The sequence below is a fragment of the Peromyscus eremicus genome, chromosome 1 (genome assembly GCF_949786415.1).
Source record: "Peromyscus eremicus chromosome 1, PerEre_H2_v1, whole genome shotgun sequence".
NCBI classification, from domain to species: domain Eukaryota; kingdom Metazoa; phylum Chordata; class Mammalia; order Rodentia; family Cricetidae; genus Peromyscus; species Peromyscus eremicus.
Genome location: NC_081416.1, coordinates 56,085,137 through 56,091,964, shown reverse-complemented (window position 1 = coordinate 56,091,964; position 6,828 = coordinate 56,085,137).

Here is a 6,828-nt window from a genome sequence, read left to right as displayed (position 1 = left end):
CACCACCACCACCACCACCCGCCCTCCCGCCCGCCCGCGCCCGGAGCTGCCGCCGCCGCCTCCGGCCCCGCCTGCCGCGCACAGCGCCAGCGAGCCGCCGAGGGGCCGAGCCGGGCGGGCGGCGGGCAGGCGGGCGGCAGCGCCCCCTAGAGGCCGCGCTCGGGTCCGGGACGCGGCCGGCAGTCCTGGGCTGGAGTCTTGCCCTCGGGACTCCGGGACGACCACAGACTCGGATCGCGTCTGAGGATGCTGGACTCCACGCTCCCACCAGGGCGATGACCCCAGACCGTGAATCATAACAAGAATCCTGACACCGAGCGAGACCCCAGACTCAGATTTCAGAACATTCTCTCAGGATCACACCATCACAACCACTTCTGACCCCAAGACCTTGCGTGACTATCCTGACTTCAAACTCCCAACGGAGCCCCAGACTCAAACCTTGGGCCACACTCCTGAGCATGAACATTTTGTTGTTGTTTTTCTTACTTTAGACAGGGTATTGCCATGTAGCCCTGGGTGGCCTGTAACTCACTACGTAGACCAGGCTGGACACTAACTCACGGAGATGTGCCTGCCTCTGCCTCCCAAGTGCTGAGATGGATCAAAGGCGTGCGCCACCAAACCACACTCCGATGAGAGCTGAACTTTTTATTTTATTCCATTATTTACTTATTATGCACACATGGAGATCAGAGGACAGACAATTTGACAATCAGTTCTCTCTTTTTTACCACATGGGTCCCTTGGGATGCAACCAAGGTCCTCAGGCTTGGTGGCCTTCTTCCTTAGCCAACTCCTGCCTATTCTGTCCTCCCAGCACTTGGGAGGCAAAGGCAGGTGGATTTCTGTAAGACCAGTGCTACGGAGTGAGACCCTGTCTCGAGCAAATAAGTGAAAAAAAATTTAAACACCGTACACCTCTCGAGAGCACCTCTCCAATTTCCAAGCTGCCAGGGCACTTCAAACCCAGCCCTGGACACTTAGAAACTGATTCCTGTGCCAGTTCATGGGCCAGCAAAACAGTACCCCATTCCCTTTGCACTTCTTGACTACTTTGGATCAATCAAATCAGATGGAGGGGCGGCTCTCAGTGGATGAGATCCCTGGATGTTCAAGTCAAAACCCAGGCTGCTTTTCCCTGACCCCTGCCTCATCCTCCCCTCTCCTCTACTTCATCACTACAGCCTCCCGAGAATCCTTTGACCTGTCCATATCTCAGGATCCCTGTAACCACTGCCTTGCTGATGCAGGCTCTGACCAGAATGGCTGGTCTGAAATCTAGATGGAATTACTGCCCATTTAATGCCCAACAACAGCTGTCGAACCCCCCCAGCACTACCAAGAGTGGAAAGTATTGCTTTTGTTTCTGGTAGACCAGAAGACCTTGAACTCAGAGATCTGCCTGCCTCTGCCTCCCCAGAGCTGGAATTAAAGGCGTGTGTGCCACTACACCTGGCCGAGAGTGTCGTATTGGTGAAATTATTAAGGCCATTCCACAGTTAAAAGGGAGGTTTATTTAGTGTTATTATAAGTGTAACTTACAAATGAAGGGATAGGTAGGTTGTAGGGTCTGGGAAAGACGTAGCGCAGTCCGGTGGTGTTCTCTGGAGAACTCTGCTCGGTCTACCTCCAGTGTCCAGAGTCCAGGAACCAAGAGAGGTGGCACATCCGGATCTCGGGTCTTCAGGGTCCTCTCTTGGCCCCGCCTTGTAGGTGTGACAGTTACCGAAGCCTCAATGGGGGTAGGAACTTCCAGATCAAAGCTGGAATGGCTACCCACTACAGTGTCATCTTTTTTTTTCAATATATACATGTTTTGCCTGTATGTAGTCTGTACTCTGTGTACAATGTATGTGCCTGATGTTCATGGAGACTAGAAGAGATCATCATCAGATCCCCTGGGACTGGAGTTACAGACAGTTGTGATGTAACATGTGGGTCTGGGAATTGAACCCAGGCCCTGGAGAAGAACACTCAGTATTCTAAACTTCTGAGCCATCTCTCCATCCTGAGTGTCAATCTTCAGGGGGCACTTTGGATCCCAATCTTCTGCTGCCCAAGCCAGATTAGGTGCATGAACAGTGTCTTGTTGTTTTTTGTTTGTTTTGTTTTGTTTTTTGAGTTTCTCTGTGTAACAGCCCTAGCTGTCCTGGAACTCCCTTTGTAGACCAGGCTGGCCTTGAACTCACAGAAATCTGTGTGCCTCTGCCTCCAGAGTGCTGGGATTAAAGGTGTGTGCCACCACACCCTGCATTTTTTTTTTTTTTGAAATAAAGTCTCACTAGACGAGGTTGGCCTTGAACTCATAGAGATCTGCCACCTTGTACCTGACCTAAGCGAACAGTCTCTTAAACTGCAAGTTGAAGCTTGAATGGTGAAGCCCTGTGACCCTCTCTAGCTTGGTTCCCACCCCACCCCACCCCAGGGAATCCCCTTTCTCATTGTTAGTTCTCTGCTCTGGGCCTCTGCTCTCTGCTGGACTGGAAGCCCTTTTATTTGACGTCTTCCCTAACCAACTCCCGCTCATCCTTTCAGATTCCCCTCCTTCCCCGACTTCCAGACCCTAACTGCACACATGCTCCCCATGCTCCGTTTCACCCTGACCACTACCTCCTTCCTGCAGGAGGCTGCTACCCCGACTTCCAGACCTTAACTGCACACATGCTCCATTCTACCCTGACCACTACCAGGCCCTATTGCTTTAATTTGAAACTATCACCAGTCAAAACATACATTGCTGTAAGTTTTACGGTGGGGGGAGAGCAGACACTATGTTATTACATGTCTGCATTCAAATGTCAGAAATGTTGATATATGAGGGGGAGGATACCCATTGTCTTCCACTGTAATTGAAGTTCCATGGTTCATCTCTCTCTTGTGTGTGAACATGTATGTTACAAGCATGTGTGCATGTTCATGTGGATATGAGTGCGTGTTATACTCAAGTGTGTGTTTTTGTGGAGACCAGGTCAAACTTAGATATCATTTTCAGGAGTCATTCATGTGTTTATTTTAATTAATTAATTTTAAGACTACTTTTAATTTTTAAAAATTATAAGCCAGGCAGTGGTGGCACACGCCTTTAATCCCAGCACTAGGAAGGCAGAAGCAGATGGATCTCTGTGTTCAAGGCCAGCCTAGTCTATAGAGTTACAGGACAGCCAGGGCTACACAAAGAAACCCTGCCTTGAAAAAAACAAGCAATGTGTGTGTGTGTGTGTGTGTGTGTGTGTGTGTGTGTGTGTACTATGCATGTATATACATGTCTGAGTGTGGGTTTGTGCACATGAGTGTAAGTGCCTGTAGAATTAAGAAGAGGGTGTTGGAGCCTCTGAAGCTGGAGTTACAGGAGGTTGTAAGCTACCTGCTGTGGGTACTGGAAACTGAACTCTGAGTCCTCTGTGAGAGCAGTATATGCTTTTAACCCTTAGCCAATGAGCCATCTCTCCAAGCACCTGATTCACTTGCTTTGAGACAGGATCTCTCACATGGGACATGGGCACGCCAATGGCTAGTCTGGGTAGCTAGCAAGCCTCATAAATCCACCTGTCTCCACCACCTCAATGCTGGGACCACAAACGTGTGTCACTGTGACGGGCTTTTTCTGTGGGTCCGACGATTGAAGTAAGAGCTTCATGCTTTGCACCAAGCACTTTATCCTCTCTTGTCCCCTGTGTCCGTCTCAGGACCAGACTCAGACAGGCATCGATGTTTGATGAATGAGTGAGTGGCTGCACTCTTGGAGTACAGGAAGGTTGAAGCAGACTAGAACTAGATGCTCCAGCAGGACCAGATGCCTGTGACCTTCTCCCAAGCCCTGCCCTGACTCTGTGAGCACAGCCCCACCCCGCCCTGGGTTTTCTGGAACAGCTCCTGTTTAAAAAAAAAATCTGCCTGAAGAACTTGTCAGACCAGAGTCTGAGTGTGGGTTTGGAAATGTCAGCCTTCCCCTCACTACCTGGAAACCCAGATGGGCCATCCTACCCACCAACCCCCACTCACTGCCCTAGCCAGACCTCCTTCCTGGAGGGGGTCTCCAGATGGGCCATCCCACCCACCAACCCCCACCCACTGCCCTAGCCAGACATTCTTCCTGGAGGGGGTCTCCAGGGCAACCCTCAGGGATTTCTGAGATCTGAGAAAGCCGGGGACCCAGAGGACTGTGTAAGGAGGCCCGGCCTGGTGAGGCTGGTCTTTGAGATGGTGCTGCCCTCTGGTGGTGTTTGGAAGGTGGATTGTCGACTTGACCTTTCAGGCCTGTTTCAATCATTTCCTTCTTTCTACAAACCTTTGTCTGGCATGCAGAGTGTGCTGGATTGAGCCAGGATGCTGGCAGTGCAGAGGGCAGAGGAACATCATTTCTGCTCAGCTTGACACCGCGCTGCTTAGATCACCACTGGGTGATCATAAGTGTTGAAAACTCAGTCAGCCCACACTGTCCTGCTCCCACATCCCCACGAAGCCTCCATTTTCCAAAACCTCATTGAGTCTCCTTCAATTCCTTTCTTCCTTTACCTGTCCCTGATCCCCATCAGCCATCACATCAGCCATCATCTATGTGACTGGTCTCTTTTCGGGCTCCCTGTGTCTCCATTGCGGCACCACTGACTGAATCAGACTGTTCTAGGGCCTAGGATAATGCCCAGCCCCTTCCAGTGGCCTGTGAGACCTAACAGCCCTGACCTCTGCATCTCTCAACTTGGCACTCTCCACTCCTCCGGTCTCTAGCCTCTCTGCCCCTTAAACAAATCTGTTATATTGTCCACTCCACCCCTCCCAGCCTAGGCTGGACTGGCCGCTGCTCCTCGCACACAGCGGGCTCTTGCTCAGCCTGCTGTTTCCTGGGCTGAGATGTTTATGCTCAAAGGGCAGAGGACTCGGGCATACTGTTCCTGTGCTTCATCCCTCAGGGCCAGCATGCAATTCAGACTGGCCTTGAACTTGTGACGATCTTCCTGGTTCTGCTTCCCCAGAGATGGGAACCAACTACTACCTCCTCCCCTAGGGCAGGGGATAGAATTTAGGATCTTTCAGGGCTAGCTCAAGTGGTTAAGAGCACTGGCTGCTGTCTTCTAGAGGACATGAGTTCGATTCCTAGCACCCACATGGCAGTTCACAACTTCCTGTAACTCCAGGTCCAGGGACTCCAGTGCCCTCTTCTGACCTCCTCAGGCACCAGGCACTCACACAGTACACATACATAATGTAGGCAAGACAAACATACACATGAAATGAAATACAATCAAAATAAATAAATAAATAAATAAATAAATAAATAAATAAATAAATAAGGAATTTAGATTTAGGACCTTTCACATGCTAAGCAAGTGCTCTCTAGCACTGAGAGCAATTTCATTTGTCCTCTTTCTCTCTCTCTCTCTCTCTCTCTCTCTCTCTCTCTCTCTCATTACAGATGGTTGTGAGTCACCATGTGGTTGCTGGGAATTGAACTCAGGACCTCTGGAAGAGCAGTCGGTGCTCTTAACCTCTGAGCCATCTCTCCAGATCCCCCCACCCCCGTCTTTTTTTTTTTTTTTTTTTTTAAAGAGGGCCTCACTATGTTGCTTCACTGTCTGGCCTGGAACTTACTATGTAGCAGACTAGCCTCAAACTCACATAGCCTCCTTCTTCTGCCTCCCAAGTAGTACTTGGATAAAAGACATGCTAGCACTGGTGGCCTGCTATTTGGTCTTATGTTAACTTGACACGCAAATTAGAGTTATATGAAAGGAGAGGACCTTACCTGCCTTCATATGATCGGGCTGTGAGGGGGCTGGAGAGATGGCTAAGGGCCATCATAATGAGATCTGCTGCCCTCTTCTGGCATGCATGCATGCGTGCCGGTGGAACATTGTATGTATAATAAATAAACAAACTAATTAAAAAAAAATTCTGGCCAGGCAGGCAGTGGTGGCACATGCCTTTAATCCCAGCACTCAGGAGGCAGATACAGGTGGATCTCTGTAAGTTCGAGGCCAGCCTGGTCTACAGAGCCAGAGCCAGGACAGGCACAAAAACTACACAGAGAAACCCTGTCTGGGGGGAGGGGGAGACTTGCTATATAGACTAAGGTGATCTTGGATGTTCATTGATCCTCCTGCCTCAGCCTCTGAAGTAACTGAGTTCCAGACATGAGTCACCATACTCTACTCTATTTTTTTTTTTTTTTCCGAGGCAGGATTTCTGTGTGTAACAGCCCTAGCTGTCCTGGAACCCACTCTGTAGACCAGACTGGCCTTGAACTCAGGGATCTGCCTGCCTCGGCCTCCCTAGTGCTGTGTGCCACAACCACCTGGCTACCATTCTCTACTTTTTATATTGTTTTGTTGTTGTTGTTATTATTGTTGTTATCATTATTATTGTGTATCTGTGCTTGATGTGCACGTGTGTGGGTGCGTGTGCCATAACACAAGTGTGAAGGTGAGCAGACAACTTTGTGAGGTTTGTTCATTCCTGCCACATTTCCATGGGTTCCAGGGACCTAATTTAGCTCCCCAACCTGGCAGGCCCTGTTTTTTTGATACAAAGTCAATGTATAGTTCAGGCTGGTCTCAAACTCAAGATTCTCCTGTCTCAGCTACCCCAAACTCTGGGATTACAGGTCCCCGCCAACAGGACTCAGGTTCTTGGCTCCTTTGTAGATTCTCACGACCCTCTTCTGAGGAGTAGCACCCTCCCGTGGGACCTTAAAAGTCACGCAGTCCAGTCCTGTCCCGGCCCTAGCCCCAACCTGCTTTTCGAGTTTTTGCAGAAGCCGGGACACCAGCTGTGATCTTCCGGACCTGGGCTATACCCCTAGTTTTGGTCCCGCCCCGCCCCGCCCTT